General features: G+C 37.7%; 1 pseudogene; it reads right to left on the bottom strand.

The window, feature by feature from the left end:
- Positions 1–17,696, bottom strand: part of LOC120108066 — a 30,885-nt pseudogene extending 13,189 nt beyond the window's left edge.
- Positions 17,697–23,293: the final 5,597 nt, after the last annotated feature.

The following is a 23,293-nucleotide window of genomic DNA, read 5'->3' as shown; positions in this document are numbered from 1 at the left end:
CACCTATCCTCATGAGTATAAACATGTTGGAAGTGTGTTATATGTTCCCAAGATGGCAAGATGAACTACTGTACTCGGTGGCTGGGATACATAGCCCATAATAATTTGCAACCTTATAAAAATGAGATATATTAGTACACCATTTCATTGGTTATGTAATTACCACCGATTTCTTTACAATTTATTATATAAGTCATATAGTTCCCATTTCTGCCATATGTAATATCTAATGATCATATACACAAAGTTTCCAAATGGCTTGATAGGAAAATAGATGGTTTGTAGAAAAGATATGACGTAAGATGCAACAGTGAATTTAGGGCATGTTTGGTGCGCGGGGGGGGGGGAGAATGGGAAATGCACCAATCCCGACTCTCCCCCATTATTCAAATCTCATTCTAATTCCAATTCCGATTCCAGTTATGAACCAAACACGTTGGTGAATATGGCTATTCCAATTTCCATTACAATCCATTCCGATTTCGATTTTAATTCCGGTCGCGAACCAAACGAACTCTTAGGATATTATACTATGTATTAAGGTGTAAGATATTAACCCTACACAGCTGGAGCAAACAATATACCTTGATACCAGCCATAATGCATCTCTCCATGGTTGACCCTAAGGTTTTGCCAATTTCGCCCGTACACGAACCAACAACTTCAGAGCTAGAATCATCAAGAATTTGTATTTGCAGCAATTCATAAACAGTAGCTGAAATTTGTTCCCAGAATCTGTTGACTATGTTGGGGTAATTGTGAGATATTGCTCTCAGGGCCTGCAACCACAACAAAAGGATAATATGTATACCAAGTGTCAATGCAAGCTTACTTCACTAGAAGTTGAGGAAACCATACATGAAATGCAATGCCCTTTGCAGAATTATTAATATACATGTCCTAACATGATATTCCACATTTAGAATGTGTAGCATCCTCATATAAGAAGGGTAATTTTGGAGACATCAATGTTAGTTCTATCATAACTGGGATAGAATTAGAAATCTATAATAATTAGATCTCTATATCTGTTTCTCACATTTGCCAAACCACCCGAACCGGCTAGTTTGGGGTGTATTGAATTGGACTGGTCAGTAACCGGCACAATCAGGCTATTAAAACGAGATAGGGCCAATTCGCTTAACCCCTCCTCTCCAGCTATTAAACCACCTACAGCCTGCTCGTGATTCATTCCCTCCCCCCCCCTCCCCCCCCCCGACCGCCCACGATGGTTTGCCCCCTGCCGCCCATGTTCTGGTAAGCCCTCTCTCTCTCGCGCGCGCTCGAGTTAGGGTTTCCCTCCCCCCTTCCTCTCTCTTCCTCTCTCCTTTTCTCCCTCTCTGGCTCTCCTTGCGTTCGTACACCCCGGAATGATACGGTATGGACTCGAACCGTACCGAACCGGTTGCCAGCTGGTATGCCTTCCAGTACCGGTTCGGCAAACCTTGGCTTCTCAGTTAGTAAACACCACCTATTTTGAAAATCTTGCTTTTTTAGTTTGGACAAAATCTTACTCCTTCAAGATATAGATTAATGATTTTTAGATCCTCACATGATTCTTTGCCCCTTTCCTTTTCTTGGGATCACGATCCAGTTTCAACACCATTAAGAATTATATCATCAATATCAATTCTCATCATTCAAGAAGTTTGTGTTTGTTTCGTTGATGTGGTATGATAGGCTATGTCAAAGAATTTCATTCAAATACAATGAATCTATGAACAAAAGATTAAATGAAAAGGAAATGACGTTGAAGTTATAACAAACTTGCCACTTGGTTTTTAACCCAACCCACTCTCACTGAAATCCTGAAGGACTTCTGATTGTGTCTCAATTGTAGCTTTAGTATGAGGATTCAGAACATAAGAAATCACAAAAATAAAAATGAGTCTACCAAAGTTGTCCAATAAATTACCACTATGTTGAATTAAGGTGTAAGCTGCATCGTAACAGTAGAATAAAAGTGGTGACTAAAACATTTACATAGAGTTGCCATCCCACACATAATATTTTACGAAACATAATGCTTACAGAGATGTAGAATGCTAATTATTTTTTTAATAAATAATCCTTACTACAAATATGTCTTAAAATAATTACCAGCATACAAAGTTGTTTCCAGTTTTACTTCATGTACAGAAGCACAATTGTATTCACCATGCATCTCAAGCAAGGTTCACCGTCTCGGTACCGGACCTTGTACTGGTGCCATACTAGCATAGTATCGGTACGGTATGGTACGAAAATTTTTGGATGTACCGAGTGTTATTACGCCATCCATACTGAGTACCAAACCGGTACTGTACGCTCCATACTGCTTGGTTCGGGCCGGTACGGCATGTCTTTAGCATCTTTTACGAGTTATGTTTAAATCAAATTGTATAGAACCCTTGAGCATAATTAACAACAATATTATACCTGGAGAGCCTCAAATCTTATTGCTGGATGCCTCCCCCTCTCCGATAATTGCAATAAAAGCAAAGGTACACTTGATTCTCGTTGAGTATGACCTGAATGAAGACTAGAGTCAGGTTCCACTGTTACTCATTACAAGTCAGAATAATTTTTCTCCTACTCCTACCAACGCACCCGATAAGAGTTAGAAATCCTAAATTTTCCTCATTTAAATTCTTTTCCCTTTTGCAATCAAGAGCTTATATCTTTTCACCATTACAGGAACATGTTTAAAAAAGAATTGATACTTCTGGAATTTTCTCTGCCAAGAGTATTGGAAATTTATACATAACTAAAATACATCGGGAAATCATGTTAAAATTTAAATATATAAAAATAGCGCATAATCAATTTTAATGTTTCAAGTGAAGAGCCACTATCAAAAACAAATTGGAAAATGGAAAATACCTAAAATATACAAAGACAAAGGAGCTGTTGCAGTGAAGTTGCCAAAAGAGCATACAGTTCAGCTCTTCTATGTAACAAAAACCATATTTCAAATGCACAGTATAATTATGAAGTCCACCAATATGTATTCGAATTGGCTTGTATTAGGACAACTGCACAAGTAATATTATATGTACATGCAAACAGGCTGCCACAGATGACTAAGATTCCCATGTTAAGTCATTTTGGTTATGACTAAAGCAACTTTCAAACGTTTAAGTAAACAAACTACAATAGCTCTACCAAAGCAAACAAAAGTTAGAATAATCATCAGACTAGATATAAGAGGGAACCATTTCTAATTCATTTTTCATTTTGGAACCTTTGGAACCTTTTAGAAACTGACAATACCAGACTTGAAACAAACAATACCATAATTCTTACTCCACCAGTTTGTCAATTTCAACAGTTTCCATCATCACCACAATAACAAGTCAGATGCAAGTATGCAACTTCAAACTGTAGTTTTTAATGATAACCCTTAAATTCATAGTGATATCTAGGGTATGGTACCTAGCCTGTTCAAAACAAGCACTTCCATTCCTGTTCCTCTAGCCATCTGAATTGTGAGCAGCTCTAAATTAATAGCACATTAGCACCATGCCTAGAGTCTTGATCCTGCACTCCTGTTCCCACTCCCTTTTTTCGCTTGATGTGTTTTGGAGTACAAGAACCAAAATACCGCATGCTGAACCTGCGCTGGTCATGGACTGACTGACATGATACAGCAGCACAACATGCCAGGTTATGCCAGTTGCATGGTTGTCCTAGGGCTTGTAGCCATAAATGGGTCAATTATGCACAATCAAGAGGCAAATATCCCTTGTACCATGTCTACCTTGACACAAAATGGTTCATAAGTACACACCAGCACCTAAATCCTTAATGAACAAACCTTATTGAAGGAGGATATGTACTTGGGAAAAGTCTGCTCAAAGGGAAAAAGAAGTATATCCAGGAAATAAATGCAACTTGGAGAAGCAAAATATTATATTCGTTGTAACTGAAGTGGCCATTAAAGAGATCTAATTTTCGGATATGTAACCGAAGAAGTTCCTGCAAAAAACTTGTCACAAAATACTGTAATGTCGAGGTTTTATTAAGCTTCCTCCCAGCAAAAACAACCAGGCAAATGGCATAGGCACATATTGGATAGCAAATCTTACATACGCAATTAAAATTATCACAAGCCTACAAAGCTAGGATTACAACATATATTGGTGATAAAGACATTAAACAGTCTAATTGCACCAAATGTTATCCAGCAGTAACACCAAAATAATTTTGCAATGGAGAATTTTCATCAGTAATGATTTCAAAAGGTAAGCTAACCTGAAGCATCTTCTTCAAGCAATTTTAAGACATGTAATGAAGGAGGTGATTTAGAAAGTGCTGTACCCAAGCAACTAAGATCGCTAAGCTGCCAAAAAGGCATGAGATACGTAAGTGACATAATAGAGAATTTTCTGACAGAAAAATCAAACATAACTAACCAGGAGACCAATATTTTCATTTTTTAATGCAAGGTTCTCCATTATCCTAGCACGCAGAGATGCAATAACTGTTGGCAACAGCTCTCCAGGCATTCGAGAATACCTGTTTGTTAAACATAACCAGTAAAGAGAAGGAAAATAAAGTCCATAAATAACAGCACTGACAGTTTAGATTTTAACAGCAAAAAAACAAAAGCAGGTCTTAGAAAAGAAGAAGGTAGAAGATCTCAAGAAATGTCAAAGGGTATAAGAAATTTGTGTCTTTGTCAGCATAAACGCTGCTGACTGGGAAAAAGGGGCTACCACAGTTCCATCATATCATATGAAATATTCAGTGTGAGTATATTACAATTAGTGATTACAATGGAAGAGCATGTATTTTGAAAATCAAATACAGAGTTTGAATCATACGGTGTAGCAGATATCAGGAGCATGAGGGCTTTAAACAGTGAAGCAAGCAATCCACTATGAGTTTCACGCTGCATTAAGTACAATAAACCTGCAATATAAAGATGAATAAGTCAAGTGGTGGAGCATGCATAATTAAATAAAGATGTTGTAGCTGGAATAAAGAACTCAGTGCTGAACAGCTATGCTCATTAATTATTTTAGATTAAAGAATGAAATTCAATATTCTAAATTAGTTAAAGAGTTTTTGTTGTGTGTATGTGTGTTTGTTTTTTTGGCGGGTTGGGGTGAGAGAGAGAGGGGGGGGGGGGGGGGGGGTTGGATATGTGTGTGTAAAATGATAAACAACTCCAGGAGCACATCTGCTAAGGAAAAGTTAAACATGTTGGAATGGGATATGAAGCTGAGGTTTGCATTATAAGAGCATATTATATTTCATCATTTGAACTGTTTTTTTCCTATGAAGAAGAAAGAGATAGACATGCAAAGACTGTAAGCCAATACCAAGAGGAAGCCTAACCACACAACATCTACCTTCTGCTGGTTGGAATGACCAGCCTCTAGTTGCTCTCTCAGGTTGGGAGAGCTATGCTTCAAATAAAATATAATTTTGCGAAAGAAAGGAAACAAAATTTCATTAAGATTTTAAAGGAAATGGTGCTGTGAATTTTGACTATGTTAACTGCAGACTATAGAAATGCTCATGAACCTTGTGGCTGTAGGCTGAGCCACTGAATTCAACTTTAATCAAATGTCTACTAGAATATGTGGCAGGATTATAAAGCAAAAAGTTTTAACTGTACAACATTTCTGGAACTATTAGAAAAACCAAAAAATTGAAAAAAAAACATAACTTACACAACATAGAATAGTAGGTTCTAGATGCATACTTAGGTGCATGAAGAAAAGAAATGGAAAAGCTAAATGCTTAAAAATAGATGGTGGAAAAACTTATACATCCTTTAAAGATATAATGTTAAACAATAGAAATTGTTACTTGAGAATTCAACCAGGTAGGCTGTAGGATTACAGTCTGACTATTGTATTCAGAAAAAAATTGCTATAGTAGTGTAGTCAGAGGCTAGCAGGCAACATATAAAAATAGTTGGTTGTGGCTTGGCAAGGAACAAGCGGCAGTTATGGAAATAAGGCTTAACTTAAGCAATGGGACATATTGGAAGAATTTAAAAGTATGAAAAAACTAAGATACAAAAATGAAACAAGTTAGGAAGGCTTTGTGTACAGCTAATGATGATCGATATAATATATTAGGTACACAAAAGAAGAAATATATGAAATTAATAATTGAACAAGGACAGAGAGGAAATCCGAGATTTAGATCCAATAAAAGTCATGATAGAATTTTGGTGGAAGACAGGGAGATTGAAGAAAGATTGAAAAACTATTTCCAGAAATAAGAATTCTACTAGAGAAGTTGTGTTGGAAAAGCATAAAAAGGGATTTGGCTGGTCTCTCTTTTAATTAATTGACAAAAAAAGCTCCACGACTATGCAAAAGTACAACAGTAGAACAGAATGAAATACCACTTATATCTGGGAAACAATGGGAGAAAGCACGCTAATTTTGTTGATTGCATAAACAGTGATATGTACGAGCAAAAAATGTTTACTGACTTGAGGAGAGTTAGATGATACACATCCAAAAGAAAAAAAGGAACATATAAAACTGCACCAGCTGTCATGACATTCAGCTTATTAAACACATTGATTATGGGGAGGGTGTTTAAAAAAATAAGAAAAGTGATGACAATCCCCTATAACTAATTTGGTTTTATCATTGTAAATAAGGTACACAATGGAGAATGTCTTCTTAGGTAGCTGGAAAGATATTAAGAAAGCATATGATATATCAGGACAGAAGGTGTGAAGAAAATGGCACATTGAAAGGTTAAGGACATGCATACCAGAGTAACCAGACCATCGACAAGTACATGAAGTAGGTCTTACGAGACATAAATTTACAGTTATGCATGTCCTTAAACCAAGGACCAGCACTAAACCCATATCACTTCGCATTGGTTATAAATGAACTTACTGCCTATCACCTAGAAGTCGCACTATTGTGCATACTATCTACCAATTATTCTGCACCAGTCCACAAGAAGAAGACAATTTAATGCTAAGGTAAAGGTACAAAGGAAAGCCTTAAAATACATGGGCTTAAACTTAGTAGAGTGAAAACAGAAAATATGGAACACAGTTTTAATTAAAATGGAAATGAAAATGAAATCCAAGTCAATATTGATATGTAAGATAAATAACATTGTAATTTGTGTTGTTATCAAGAAACTTAACAAAGAGATCAATGAGGAAACATCTAATAGGAGTTGGGTAAAAGAAATGCAGAGGTGCTTCTAGGTCTTTTTCAATCGATGCATTCCCCTGCAGGTTAAGGAAGACATTTTAAAATCGTAATAAGGCCTCTAGTGCCGTAATCTTTGTAATATTTGGCCAACAAACAAGATAAACAAAGCACAAATAAGAATGTTGAGATGGATGCATGGTATAAGAATGATCATCTAAGGGATGACATATTTGAGGCAGTGTAGAAATTACATCAATTGAGGATGAACTGATGGAGAACCAATTTGGTATGCTACACACGCATGCGCAACAAATTACATGAGGTCTCTTTGACAAGGAAAGGTGCTTGAATGTATATATAAAGTTTGAGGAAGGGAAAGGACAACAGTTAGCATAGGATGGATTTGGGAAGGAAGTATCTGAAAAACGATGCAATAATGCCAAAGTCTTAATTGGTATGATTGGAGAATAAGGACTTTTCAAGGCATCCCCAAAGATAATGCTTGATTGCTATGGTTTTATACATACATGGATATATGTATGTGTGTGTGTGTGTGTATTAATTTGCACGTGAAACCACTATAATGCTACCACACTGGAAGCTACCTAGCACTTTAGTGTTTCGAGAATATTAAAAATCCCGAGCTCATCTTAGCTCTCCTTTGAAAAAACTTCCACAAATAATCCAGAAAAATATTTCAAAGATTTCCTTAATCCAGGAAAAAGCAAAAGGTCAGTATGTAGTACCTGTATGTAATTGCATTAACTTTTGACCGAGGGAGCTAGATAGTGTAGTAAAAGATCCACATTTAGAAGAATCTCTATATTCTGCTACTTGCAACAATATTGATGAATGTTTATCCAGCATAGCAGCTATTGTTGTCGCTGATTCTATCCGTATCTGCATAGAAGGAAGATATGTTAGCAAAAAATGCAGAATAAAGATAAAAAATCCAAACATTAGAAGATGAGAATTGAATTATCAATGCATTACAAGCATGATGGAACATCAAGTCTTGTGATATTAGGCAGCTCATGTACCATACGTATAGTGGCAAGATCAGCAAAAGAAGGTAACTGATGCAGGCCTCCAAGCGGAGGCATTTATTGTGCTATTGCAAAATGGAATTCTTAAGAAAGAAAATTGGGCTCAGCTTCCAGCAAATTGTTGATATTGCAGGACAAAAATGCAAACTACAACATGGTTTAACTGTTGAAGATGTGAAGCACTAGAAAGCAAAATCAAGGATAATTGAAACCACAAGCACTCAAATTCTAGAAAACTTACCTTTATTACAGGATCAAAGATCAAGCATGTCATGAGAGTAGCTTGATACTTCCTGTTTGAAGTAACAAACACCTTACGATTTAGGAGATGGTCAGTAAAATGAAAAGCCACAGGAAAAAAAGCTAGCAATATCAGAGATACAATCAAAAGTTACCTTTGCTGTAGTACATCATTTTCAGGCAAAAGTAGCGTCCAGAGAGAAGTGAGCCACTTTGGATCAGAGTGACACAGATCCTTCACAGATGCAATCAGTTAAACAAGTTAATCACAACCATTCTCCACAATAATTACTGTATATAAAATTTCCACAAGTAAACTCACAAAGCTTGCTAATTTTTGATATAGATAGCATTTGATCAATGAAATCTAAATTGCATTACTGACTTTTTTTGTGCAACATGAGGTAGGCAATACTAAAGATTTAAGCACAAATGGTGTACAATTCATTAGATATTTCACAGCCTTCAAACCGGTCTTCATATTAAAACAAACGACTGCATCTGCTTAAAACCTAAAACCAGTGAACCCATAAGTAAAATTACATCATCAATTCCCACAAGCATGACTTATTTGCAAATAAATTAACTCACAGACATTTAGAACTCATTATCTCCAATATGCTGAAAGATTTTGTGAATCAAAGAACTTTTACCTTCATTATGTATTATGAGCCACCGTGTAACTTTAGAACAAGAAATTTCACAGATTACTTTGATGTAATGCAAGAAATGCTAACAACTTCCAGAAATATTTTAGTCAGTAAAGGTTGTCTCAGAGATAGAAGTCAGAAAGCAGTCGTCAACTAGTTTATGCCCCTCTCTGTCATTAAACATATAACAAAACTTGGTTTAAGATTATACACTTCTTTAATGACACTCAGATGGACAAATTTTGAAACGAAGCAAATATTAAGATACCAAAGAAATTAGGGCATCAAATTCCCAGAACACATGTAGAAGTTTAGGATATCTTATAAATCTTGATTGGAAAAGGAAAAAAAACTCATAGGTTGTGCCTGCAGCTTGCCTCTCCTGCACCTCCTCAGGTGTCACTGCAACAGCACCCAGTCCTCTATGCTCTGGTGTACTGTAGCCTACCTCAATTAGCTAGCACCTATGGTTGCAAAAGTGAAGAAGGGGAAAAAATGGTGTAGAGGAGCAAAGCAATATAAATAAAGGAGAGCTGGCACTAAAACATTACTCAATGATGTTTTAAAAACATGATCATTGATACTTACGATTCAGAAAAAGTAAGAATAAAGAGTGCTGAATGTGAAGTTATGAACAGGTCATGCCAAGGGCCATAAGAGCTTATTCCAAATATCAAATTTGCATTTGTTGGAAGCTAGGATATCTACAGTATGTGTACATATTTTTTTTTGTGTTTGGTGTTTGTATACAAGAAATTATTTTAAGCAGATGCATATGCCTATAGCACATCACTGATAGAATTCTTACATCATTGCATCTGTATGAAGGTTGTGAGGACATATAGCCCATTCAAAGTGAGGCATTCTTGCTCGCTGAATGTGTGTGCTGATACATTTTACACTTACATGGACAAAAAAGAAAAGATACCAAATGTAAGATTTTGTTAGGTATGGATATACTGTAAAATAGTTGGACTCTCTCATATGACCGTTATATTTTACACCCCTGTACAACCTCAAATAAAAGGGGAAAAAACAAATAAGAATGATAATCATTACATTCAAAAAAGAATGACATGATGTCCATTTGCACAGCCTCCTCATATAAGTTCGCCGACATGGTAATTTATTTATTTTATTTATTTATGGCATAACAGGTCAATAAGCCGAATTGCAGTTGAAACTTTGATCCATGAACCAGACACCAAAAGAGTTCGGTCTACGGTCTAAGTTTCATAGAGGTGCTAACTGGCCTTGATGTTGAGCAACTAAAACCACATATACTAGAGAATGTAATCACAGCAAAAACATAGCTAAATTTCCTGTTACATATGTCCTTTAGGTAAAGAAACAGCAACTAAGAGGACATGAACAGCTTTAAAGTCCTTAAGTCATAATCACACTTATAAAATAACACTAGATCAAATTACTGATATATAGTTATGGCAGAAAATTAAGATGACAAGATGTCAACAAGACAATTACCTGGATACAAATAATTGCAGCTAATCTAACTTTGGAGGTTCGATAACGGTCACCGTCCTTCACAAGCCCATCGCTATCACTATGATCTGAATCAGATGATGCAAATCCGTATTTTGAAGGCTCACTATCTGAAGAACTTTGAGCATCCACTAAATTAATCTTAGTCCCCTCCCTTTTGCGTAGGTGAGGGGGTCTATAACGACCATGTTCACTTTGTCTGCATTCCAATTGTCCAGACTTCATATCTGGAGAACTAAATGATTTGTCCTTTGAACCAGTGGTTGCAGGCGGCAAAGAAGACCTACTAGGAAGACCATACATAAAAAACATCTGCAGTGTTGCCACAAAACCTGCCACCTTCCATGTTCATAAAGAATGTTGATTATCAGATATTCAGAAAGCAAAATTTTAAGTATGATTCTAAAGTCAATTCATATAGCTGAAGCTGTAGACATACATGCTCTGAAAGGGAACCTTTTGGCTCTGAAAGAACCAAATGCAGACAATTAAAAAGAGTGGTGTAAAACCTGCAAAACGACACAATAAAACTCTTTCTGGTTGACAGTTATTATAAGAACATTAGCAGAAAAAATCGAAAAACAAGTACCTGGACATGGCATTGTTTTCAACAATCAAGTTCTTTGATGCCAAGAAATCCATCAGTTTTCTTAAAACCTGGTTAGAGGAAAAAAGTGAGAAAATGATTAACATAGATACCAAATTTAAACAGAGAAATATACTCACTTCAACCACGGACTGCCATAAATTCGCCTCCATGGAAGATCCTGTTCGAGATAAAGCATCTCCTATCATGGAAAATGCAATGGTTTGCATATCCCATAAGCCATTCCATTTTGAATCTCCAATTCCAGAATTGGCAGCAGGACTATTGGTTCCATTTGAATGAAATAGATTATTTAGCTCGAAATGCAAGCACGCAATGACACTGAGAAGGAGTCTGATTAACTGTGTGCTTTGTGATAATGAATTATTTCTTCCACATGCCTTTACAGTAAACCTGAAAAAAAAATTGATAATGGGCCATTCACATGTAATTTCAGGAAAAAGAAATGTGAATACCATCCATACCTAGAATTAATGCATTCAATAGATGATTTAGCAGGTATACTCCTAGTGCAAAAAGCTATGCATGCCATACAGTGACAATTCGAAGTATTAGCACATAACTGTTTTAATCAGTGTTTTCTTATCAATCCCAGCTGCAGTAATTCTAATTAAAGTTTGAACATTAGCAGTTTCTCATACAACTTAACAGAAAGAACTTAGACTTCCAGAAGTTTCTTTCATGAAGATTTTTATTCGAAGCATGGTAGAAGGATTTTTGTCCGTAGCATCAATAACCTTGTTCTCCAAGCTTTGCATACTTCAGCTAACAAAATCAGATATATCATATGCTAGAAAAAGTCATGATTGTTTCCAACTCCCTACAGAAATTAAGGCATTTGTCGAGGCAGCACTCACCAAACATGAAAAGGCCAATACTTATTCACCAAATCATGAAAATTAGCTACCTGAGAACATCTAAAATCTCTGTTACGGCTTTCATTCTAGCAGTGCTCTCCAAAATGATGCTCTGAGTACTAGAGATGCCTAGTGAGCATTCCACAGTCTTTTGAAGAAAGCTCAGCATAACAGTACAGGACGAACAATCAATCTCCCGGAGGATTCTGCAGCTAACATCATGTATCTGCAGATAATACCAACAGAAATGGAATAAAGTAAGTAGGTAATATAAAAAGTAACTCCCTGAAAACATTGAAAAGATTCAGTGTATCAACAATGAACCATCTATCTTTTCTTGATAATAAAGAACAAAACTTGAGCAGGAAAAAATTGAAGAATGAACATCAGAAGGCAGAAACATGCAATAAAGAAAGTAAGTAACAGAAGATTTTGGGCCAACCAGAGTTTGCAACAGAAAAATTTAAAAGAGAACTTATCGCGAAAAGCAGCAGTATATCACAATAAACAATGTCAGAACAACAGACAGCACAATAGCCCAGTGGTTGCATCACTCTTTCAGTTGGAAGGAAGTTATTACTCAAAGTTTGGGAAGTGCCTGCCCAAGTGTTTGACATGCATAACCCTTCCATCATTTCTATGAAATGGTTAGCAGAGTCTCCATCATTCTAATATAAAAAACATATAAATGCATATGAATAAATTAATAAATAAATATACCAAACACTTGAGAAAACAGGATAATGCCTATAGGAGCAGTGATAATAAATCACAAAAGGGGATTATACATATTATATATTGCACATTAATAGCAATTGTTGAATATCATTACAGGATACCAGCCATGGGCTACATATATAGTTACTAGGAAAACGATAACTATGACAAAGAAAAAATACATTCAATCTCAGAGGTTATTAAGTGAAGGTGGGATTTTAGGGAGAAAAAAGAAAAGATATGTATATAGATCAATTTTCTTTCTAAACAGTGGTCCTTGAGATTTTATGTTGTGATTTATGTTTTGATATTCTTTTGAGAAAACTACGTTTTGATATTGCTAAAAAAAGAAAGTAAAGATAGACTATGTTTTGATTTGAATACTATTACAAAAGCTACCCCTTAGAAGTTTCGGATTCATTTGGAGCTATTGCCGAGGTCGAAAGACAGCTCAGCTTTTGATTTTTAAATCTTGAGGAGAAGGTAGATTTAATCAACAAATCCTGCACAACTTTGGATGTTTGACTTGTACAATTGTATGATTTATCTCATCTAACAACTCATTAGAGTGCCATAGGAACAATCATTCACAATTGTTCCCCAATTTCATAAGCCACTTTTCATTCAAATGCATGAAGAAAGGATTGTCGAACTGTCCCTAAACCAGGCAATTTAGGGTATACCGTACCGAACCAGCCCAAAATTGGGATAATTTGGGCTTTCCAAACAAGGCAAGGGTGCACATGATTGAATCAGGCCAAACCAATTGATTCTGCCCAGTTTTGGACGTACTAACTCGGCTCATCCGAGCCAAACCAACCCCTAAGACCCATCCTCCATCCCAACCTCAATCTTCATCCCAACTTTCTTATCTCCTTGTCTCTCCGTCTCTCTCTTATCTACCCCCACTTATCACTCTCGATCGCCTCAGCCTTGAAGCCAACCTCGCCAAGTACACCTCCACCATCACTAATCAACCTTGACGCTCTCGATTTCCACATGCCCCTCTACCATGTCCACCGCCCCCATCTTTTTTGCCAGCCACCAGTAAGCTACTAATCCCCAATCCCCCTCCCTCCCCCTCTTATACACCCTTGTCGATTGTCGTCGACTGCCTTGGCCTTGACACCAACATTATCGAGCACACCTCCACCATCATTGGTCGCCCTCATCACCCTTCGTCCCCATGGGCTACTCCACTATGTCCACCCACCAGCCACCAATAGGATGAAATCCCCATATCTCCCCCCACCTCTCTCTAGATTTGGGTGAAACACCCTAGATTGGGTGTACTAACACCTAACCTACATGGCCTTGCCCACTGTCATAGTAGCCAACATTGGCATGATTAATATCATAGTAAAAAAACTAGATCAAATTCATTAGAAACATTAATAACCTTCTCTTAGCCGGCAAAGCAGGTAAGACCAAATAAATATGTAAACTTACTAACTAAAATTGTAATATTTGCACCTCAAGCATGGATCAAGGTTAGATTTCATTTATCTTTCTCTAACATTTTCGAACTTCTCAAGGAACATATAGTTAAAGTTCAAACATCTTTTAACTGGTAAACTATTTTGTCATGAAGATAAACATGATGATGACGACGATGATGCTGATGATGTCATTTTGCATGAATCGCACTTTCCATTTTTCCCCCATGCATTCGCACTGCAGACACATTGAGAGACTATTTTGGCCCTTCGTTTAATATCACACCATCTCCAAGTACATATCACAAGATGAGTGACAACATGAGCATCAAAAATAATAATAGGTATTTTACATATACCTAAAAATGCCATTTTGCATAAATGGCCATTTTTTGCTTGTCCCTAGGCGTTTGATCACCACACACATCAAGAAGATCATTTTGCCCCTTCGCCTAGAATCACATTGTCACCATGCCCATATCCTGAGATGAGCAGCAATGTGAGCATTGCCTTATGGAGATGTCGGCAAGGCATATGCCACCATGTATAGAAAGAGGAATTTCATTGATCCCATCCCTAGTGTTTTATTCTACCTAGCTTCCAAAGGAAAGCTCAGGATACCTACAAATACTATAAGTGTCCTAGAAAATGAGGAAAAGGAAGGAAAAAAATTTCAAAGAGATCCAACCTCCTTTCTCAGAAACTCTCCTTAACCAACCAATCCGGTTGGGCGAGCTATGTGTCCAATCCTCCCCCATTCTCCTCTTCCACTATATCCTCCCACCCCAGTAGTGTCTCCACCTCTCTCCTCCTTACTGCAAATATCTTCCTTCTTCCTCTTCTTTATGCCATCATCCACCTCCCTACCAATCCACCTAAGAGAGACCAAGAAGACCAATGGACGGGTTGAGGCCGCACCAAGCGGGGAGCGGGTGGGCAACAGAAGACGAGGAGAGGTGCATGGTGTGATGGATAAGGGGCATTTTATATGAAAAATAGTGATGATTGATATGATGGGGCGGGCAAGCACATGAAGAGTAGCAAGGAGTGGATGGTGGTGTATAGAATGTGGAAAACAAGGTGGCAAAGATAGTGGCAGTGTTCTTGGAGATGGGGATTGTTGCGAGCACCGTTGTTGCATGCAGAGGTCGGTCCAACCAAATCAGTCTAAGGAGATGGTCAAAATCTCTCAAAAGAATTTTTTTGTTTCTCAAGACACAAGTTAAAGCTGTAGGTGTCCCAAGCTTTCATGCAAAAGCAGAACATGTACATGGCATTATACACCCCGCCAACATTTCCAAGAGTTGATGCTCACAATCACACTACCCCTCAAATCAAGATATGTGCGTGGAGATGTATAAGGGAAAAATAATCTCCTCCAACACATACAGAGACCAAATGCATAAGGGAACATGAAAAATGGACATTCACACAAAAATGGCATCTTAGGTAAATTGTTATAAAAAAATAATAATAATAATATTCATTACCTTGTTGGACCTATTACATCACCCAACCCTCCTCAACTTAGCACCTTTCAGAATTCAAATAGATAATGGTGTACTAATGGAAACCTGAGCCTTACAGTTAGTCCTAAGCATCCCCACGTATCTTTATGCAACATAACCTTTGAAGTTTAACCTTACTAATTGTTCCATATAACCTAATGGCCAAATTCTTATCATCCACATTAGCATGTCCATCTTTTTATCAACAAAAAACCATCCTGAATAATTTTGTTACCTATAATTTAACCAATGTTATAAACTACAACTACCAATCAAGTACCCCTTTCTTCCAAGCCCTTTTAACAATAATCCATCAACACCTCCATTTAAAACCAATGACATATGACATGTGATCACACCCCCAATCAGGCCAATCGTGAATCCAACTAATCCATGTGAGGCAACTAATAAAGACTATTCAAGTGACTTGATTGTCTTCCTCATCACTCATGCTTGCTTCTCAAGTACTTTTTTGTGCAAATCTTGCAGCAAGAGTTACAACTATATGCAAATTAAAAGGAGACCTCTAGTCCCTCAAAACACAACATCAGAGGGTCCTCAAAACACAACATTCCCAACTTCTTGCAAAAGGCATCCAAAATTGGTAGTTTCTTTACTAGAATTCCAACTTCATATGCTAATCTTCTGTTCTTGTAGCTGCTCTATGCTTATGCCAATCCTCCTCCCAGATATGTCAATCCACCTTACAAGAGCCTAAAGATATCAAGTCTTCAAAAGGAAACCTTGGACAAGAGAAAACCAGTTTACTTCCAACAATGGAGGGTAGCACCACCACCTCCTTGAAGGCAAAGCCAGGTCCAGCATTAAAAGCAGTACATCAGCACTACATGCTCAATGATAAAGCCTTTTAGATGTACTATAATATTACTGAAGGTCAATGCACTTAAGATATAATCATTCAATTTTGTAACCATCTGTCTCCATTGAACTCTTTCTGATGTTAGTATCATTGAGACCTCTCAAAGCAAAATGAAACCATGCACTTGAAAAACTCCTCCAGATCAACAGTTCATAACCATATGAACACAATTACAGCATACATAAAGACCAGCCCATTTCAACAATGCTTAACTAAGATTTCCTGTTTAACCTTATCTATAGCATCAGAACTCATCTTTCTTGAACCCGAGCCCAAGAGGCCCTTGTCTTCCTGAATATATTTCATATTCTTCCTGGCCAGATCCTACTCTTTACAATACTCCACTTTAGCTGCTCATCTTCAACTACCCAGTTTACTCCTCTTCAACATCAAGAACCACCTTCTCTTACTCATATTTCTCACTTTTTGCCTCTAATATTTCAAAAGGTAGGCTTTACACCAAACCATCTAAACATGTTTCACACTTCCAGACTCTCATAGTTGGTTTCCTCCTTTTTCGCACTACAAACCTGAATTGGAAACGCATGACACTAGAAAGAACCCATTATAGTCCTTTATAGTGCGCCCCATTCATGCACAAACATATATTTACATCCAAAGCAGCATTAATTTCAGTATTAAGAACTCAAATCTTCAAATTAAAAACAAGGAAAGGAAAAAGAAACACAGACACGCACAATGCTGAACATAAGATGATAAGAAGTACGAAGATTACCAAACGACAAACACGAAGCAAGGTATCAGCGGCACCTTGGCACTCCGAAACAGCCGAGGCCAATTCGGCCAGAAGCATCACATCCGAAGTGACCTGAAACCATCCAAAGACACCTCCTTTAGAGGAAAACCACCACAACAACTACCAGAAGAGAAGAACGGAAACCAAATCCGACAAGAAATTAGGGATTTCTGGTACCTCGTGAGGGGGCAGATCGGACGCGGCGGCGACCAAGGAATCGGAGGGCAGGGAGAGGACGAGGTCGCGGAGGAGAGCGAAGAGGGTGTGGGGAGGGGGCGAGGTTAGGGTTTCGTCTCTGAGAGTGAGGAACGCCGTCCGCCATGAACGGACGCCGGACGAGGACGAGGCCATCGCCGGAACGCTCGGGTTTCCAGGGGCTGGGGACATTGGTGGCGGTTTTAACAAGGGTGTTGCTTTAGTCGGGCTGGGCGGAGGGCCCGGCCCGGCCCGGCCCACCCGGGCGGAACGACATGTAGGTTTTTAGGTTTTTATTTTTCAGCAGCAAAGAAACTTGTACAAGATCACCGAGTGCGACTATTAAGAATATAATGACCTGACGGCCTAATGAAGTGAGTAAAATTAGCCTAATAAAAGATGAAGAATTTTTATGTACTCGATTGAAAATCCAAACCTAGAATAATTTACCAAGTTTTTAGCTTTCCCTTCCAAAATTATCGGTATAGGACAAAGAAAATTTTGGGATATTTGGGAAATTTTTGGCCGAAGGAAAAAAATTATCAAAGAGTAAATAGTAATCCCAACAAATAATTAGTATTGGTAAAAACAACACAAGTGCTATCAAGAGAGTTGAGGTGAAAGGTGCGACGATAGAAACAACATTGTGAACCCCAAAAAGGTTGGATGGTGCTTTGAACAAAGACTTTTTCTCTAAAGGGCTTATATATGATTGCCAAACATCATAGAAACAACTAAACTATCTCACGGTACGATGCATTTGATAATCAAAACATAGGATGGTATGAAAGATTAGGTGTGATTTGTGAGTAGAAAACATACATTACAAGTTTTGGGCATATAGAGACATTAAAATCTTGAGATTAGTTCGTGTAAAACTTCACGACAATGCAAGAGATCTAAGCATGCACTGTTTTGTATAGAGTGAGAAGTTCTTAGCAATTGAGGGCAAACTCAATCCTAAAAACCAAGAAAGTTTTCTGACCATATGGGCTTGAGCTCTCAATATTACATTAGAGGGGAAATCTCCAACCTGCTCATCGCTGGTTTGAATTTTAGAACCCCAGTTAGCAAGTAGCAAAATTTGCCTTTCGGTATGTGTGTGTAGCCTGGAACCACCTAAGCCTATATTTATAGAATAAGTTAATTCAATAATAATAGATTAATTACTTCTAATTTATTGGAATATTTCAAAATTTCAAGTCTGCCCTTTTTTGTCTTTTGTCTAGTGTATTTTCTTTAGTCCCACATTGAAAAGAGATAAAACTCAAAAGGGCTTTATGTAGTCTTCAACCTTTTAACTCGGTGAAGCAAAGAAAATAAGTAGCCCATGCGTGCACGAGCCCAATGGAGGTTCAAGGCAAAATTGGTGGATCCGATCCGAAAATGTGTTAACCGGGTGCATCGCACGCAGGGAGGAAATCTTCCTCCTCTTTATACTCTCTCTATTCATTACCTGCTATACCGAGATTCATTCTCAGAGAGGCGTGATCAGTTATCACGCCTCAACCGATAAGTTCTTTTTTCTTTCCATCTATTTTTTTAATAACATAACCTACTCTATGTTGGAATAAACTACTCCTTATATGATGGAGTAGTTTAAAAAGGTCTCTCTATCAATGTTGGATGAGTTAAATGGATAAGTGAAGAAAAAGAGCTTTTTATTCTATCTGACCATCCTATGATCCTATTTACACTACATCCAAGCTAAAGTGTTCCAAAAGCAAATCAAATAGTAAGTCTTAGAAGGCCCTCTAGAATAGATCCAGTAGTAAGTTATTAAGTGGGTTGTATAGATCAAAGATACAGGCTGAAACATTAAGGATGTAGGCTGAGTAACTATGGTATAGATCGAATGGAACAAGAGCTATCGGCCTATGATGAGGATTTTAGTGGAGCGAAGTCTGAGAATGGTGGTTTCCATATCCATAACGCGAAAGGAGTAGTAGTCAAACTATGAAAAAGTGATGGCACTATCTATCACGCATGAAAATAGTAGACCATGTGGCATACTAACAAGGACAAGTGGCAAAACAAATTAATGGCACTTATATTAACTCTACTTAAGACATGAGTTGAGTGGTAGTATTACCTACCACTCTCGACAACAGTGACCCATATGACACGTAATGAAAAGGATAAGTGCTAAGATAGTTAATGAAAGTCACCTATGAATATCGTATTATAATGTTAAAATAGTGACCTTTGATACATCAATCAATCCGGTTTCATCTTAATTATCTTTGCCTTACCTTTACCTTATCTTGTACTTAGATCATTAGTAGAATTCTATCGTAGGAGTTGCTGTAACGTAGTTTTCTTCTACCATAATCTTGGTTACCCCTAATCTAACCCTATTTATCTTCCGAACGGCAGTGTGACCATAGCAAAAATTCTTAAAAATCAAGGCATCTGGATTATGCTACTCTCATAATTCTTCTTTCGATTATCCTCTTTTCGGCTACTGGAATCTATCACACTCCGAGCTGTTAGACTTGTCAAACAAACTTTTTAGCATACCAATACCTAGGTGGTGAAAAAAGCTCTTGGGGAAACAAACACACTATCAAATGCATTTAGTATTCTATGACCACAATGTTTTTGAAAATTCAAATTTATATATTTAGGGTTCGGATATTGGAGTATAAAGCGAAGCAAGTTAACTTGTCTTGTCTAGTTTTAAATAATAATATTCAAGATTAGATCTTAAAAAGTTGATAAAGCACCTCATTGTTTAGGGCTAGAATTGAGTACATATGACAGTCAAAAAATATTTATGATGCTTTCAGTGGTTGAACACGGTGAAAGCTTCAAATTGAGTATTAACCTATTAGGGACAAAAGTGGAAGACACTTTGGCCACTTACTAAGATTTAGATGTTATCCAAGAAATGTTATGGAGCTTCATAGATTGCGCGCAGACGTGCTCAGGCCAAAAGAAAGTGAGGAAGAGGCCTTGGATATAGTAGTTGCTAGTGTTTGTTGGGGCATATGGTTGGAGAAGAATGTTTTGGTAGTAACACAAGATAATCTAATCTTAGCATGTTGGGGCTATTTGGATTTAGGTATGAAATATTTTTGGACTTTTTCCATTTGAGGTTGCCGTTGGGAATGAGATAATAGTGGAAAGGAAGAATATCCTTCATCTTAGGAACTTAAGATCATAAGAGATGAAGAAATATTGGAATAAGAAAAATCACTTCTCGGACTGAATTATGTATTCCATTTTTTTCAGGTTGCGAGCTCCATGGAGGTTATAGGTGTTGAAGTATTTCAAAATTTCAAGTCTACCCTTTCTTTGTTTTTTGTCTTTTGTTGTGTACTTTCTTTAGTCCTACATTGGAAATAGATGAAACTCAAAAGGTCTTTATATAGTCTTAACCTTTTAACCTGGTGAAGCAAAGAAAATAAGTAGCCCACGCACGCACGAGCCCAATGGTGGTCCAAGCCAAAATTGGCAGATTTGATCCAAAAACGTGTTAACTGGGTGCGTCGCGCTCGATCATTGTGCATGGGGGGTGGGCTTGAGTCTAACTTCTTTTTGCCGTGTATTAACATAAGCAAATCTTATCTTCATACTCTCAGGTATTTTTGTTACTATCACACTCGTTCAGATTAAAGATAAAATAGGATTGATTAATGTGTTGAACGTCCCTCTTAGATTATGATTCTACTTATTTATACTAGGAAACATAATAATTATCAACTCTAATGATGATGGTCCATGTCCAGCTTCTATTTCTGGGAGTTTCAGCAATTGATACCAGCTGTCTTCCAATTCACATTCGTTAGAATAGTCAGATTCTGTACCACCAATGGTTGTGCTCAATTGATCCAAATCTTGTTGCTGCATCTCCATTCAGCCTATCTTGTATGAATCTACTCTTGATCATTTTTTGTATATTCATCTCTAATATGGTCTTTTGCATTTAGAAATATTCTTAGACCGATTTGGTCAACTCTCTTTGTGCAGTACTTGGTCAGCTTGGTCTATTAGATCAGATATTCCTTTAACCAACTATATGGGTAACCACACTAGTTTTAAGTTTTGGTTCAAGACTTTGGGGTCCTATCGAATCCTACTTCTGAGCTGCCACATATACGGTGATCTTCGGATATTAGGATATGGTGTAAACAAGAGATTTTTCATAATGATAATTTTTTATAAAATTGTAGTTGTGGCTTGAGCAAGGAGCCACTTCTCCCGACATTCGCACTATATTAATGGTAGAGAAAATATAATATAAGGTTCTTAGTTGTCCTAGTGTTTTAGAAGAATTCATCAACACAATAACTTGAGATTGACTGAAAGTTATAATCAATAATTTTGCTCAAGCAAAAAAAGAAAGAAATAAAGAAAATCTATAATGTCATGGGGACTACAATGCTCTGCAGCACTTTGCCTTCAGTGTCAGCTATGAGCATACATGCACGACGAGGTCATCGCCTGCCTGTCGGCTTAACTAAGATCGTTTGGACGCCCACAATCCAGCTTCACCATCTTAGCTGAAAAATCTGAGGCCGCATTAACTGGCTATTGGTGTCATCTCTCTCTCTCTCTCTCTCTCTCTCTCAAGACACGGAGAGAACTTTCCTTCAATCATTTGCATGGACCACAAAGAAAAATTGCACTCTTCTTCTTTTGAAATGATACTGTGAATCATACTGAACCACACCACGTAAATAAATTATAGAAGGCATGAGGTCATCAAAAGAGCGTTATGCTTCATATTATCCCTAAGGGCATTCACTTACAGCTCATAGCTTGAATTAATAATTCCCGGCAGAAGCCTGCACTTCAGACCAAGTTTTTCAGTTGCTTCCAAAGGCGAGGGCGACTTCCCACGTCCCATGCAAACAACCTCACCAGCATATTCCCTCACATATTCCCACACCTATCTCGGTCTCATAAACCCAATATAAACCCCACCACCCCCTCCTTACGTCCCCATTCAACTCCATCTGCAACCGGCCCAGTCCGCCGCTACCACCACCACCACCACCACCACCATTATGCCTCCGTTTCATCGCAAACCCCCGGTCAAGCCTGAAACGGAGGCCGAAGATGTGACCAATACTGGAAAGACTGCTCCCTCGTCATCGCCAAAATCTAAGACGAAGCCGTTGCCATTTCGTAGGCTTCTTAGCTATGCTGATGCCATCGATTGGTTGTTAATGGCGTTGGGAACCTGTGGGTCTGTAGTGCATGGCATGGCGGTGCCCATCGGGTATCTCTTACTTGGAAAAGCTCTCCAGGCGTTCGGTAACAACATAAAAGATGAGGATGCCATGGTTAGAGCACTCGATAAGGTAACTGTATATCTTAGATCAAGGTACTGCAATTGGAATAGTGAATTTTAATGGTTTTGTAACTTTTTGTTGCTTTTGGATATGCTCCTATAATAATTGTTTGGTGTGGTTATAGGTGGTTCCATTTGTGTGGTACATGGCCATTGCTACATTTCCGGCTGGAATTCTAGGTGAATAAAGTGTTTCCTCGTCTTTATGTTGTTCTATCTTTCAAATAATATTTTTGGTGAATTAAGATTATATAGAGGGTATATGAGAATATGATTAATAAAGGATCACTCTTCTTAGAAGAAATGTTTATCATGCACACGGCAAATTTACACTTAAACTGTAAATATAGGGGGAGAGAGAGAGAGAAACCAACCAATTGACACTAAAAGTTTAAGATGTTAGGAAGTGGGTCAACAATATATCAAACTTGACCTCCCCTCACCTTCATGTGCGGCCCAACAACACATAAA

This window comes from Phoenix dactylifera, unplaced genomic scaffold (genome assembly GCF_009389715.1).
Source record: "Phoenix dactylifera cultivar Barhee BC4 unplaced genomic scaffold, palm_55x_up_171113_PBpolish2nd_filt_p 001159F, whole genome shotgun sequence".
Classification (NCBI taxonomy): Eukaryota; Viridiplantae; Streptophyta; class Magnoliopsida; order Arecales; family Arecaceae; genus Phoenix; species Phoenix dactylifera.
Note: the sequence above shows the minus strand (reverse complement) of the source record. Positions and strands in the feature narration are given on the sequence as shown.